Source organism: Bison bison, unplaced genomic scaffold (assembly GCF_000754665.1).
Source record: "Bison bison bison isolate TAMUID 2011002044 unplaced genomic scaffold, Bison_UMD1.0 scf7180017864181, whole genome shotgun sequence".
Taxonomy (NCBI): domain Eukaryota; kingdom Metazoa; phylum Chordata; class Mammalia; order Artiodactyla; family Bovidae; genus Bison; species Bison bison.
Genome location: NW_011494753.1, coordinates 1,480,758 through 1,481,217, shown reverse-complemented (window position 1 = coordinate 1,481,217; position 460 = coordinate 1,480,758).

Below are 460 nucleotides of genomic sequence, written 5' to 3'. Positions count from 1 at the left end.
CTTTCTGCCATAAGGGTGGTGTCATTGGCATATCTGAGGTTATTGATATTTCTCCTGGCAATCTTGATTCCAGCTTGTGCTTCCTCCAGCCCAGCGTTTCTCATGATGTGCTCTGCATAGAAGTTAAATAAGAAGGGTGACAATATGCAGCCTTGATGGATTGCTTTCCTGATTTGGAACCAGTCTATTGTTCCATGTCCAGTTCTAACTGTTGCTTCCTGACCTGTATACAGGTTTCTCAAGAGGCAGGTCAGGTGGTCTGGTATTCCCATCTCTTTAAGAATTTTCCACAGTTTACTGTGATCCACACAGTCAAAGGCTTTGGGATAGTCAATAAAGCAAAAATAGATGTTTTTCTGAACTCTCTTGCTTTTTCAATGACCCAGCGGATGTTGGCAATTTGATCTCTGGTTCCTCTGCCTTTTCTAAAACCAGCTTGAACATCTGGAAGTTCATGGTT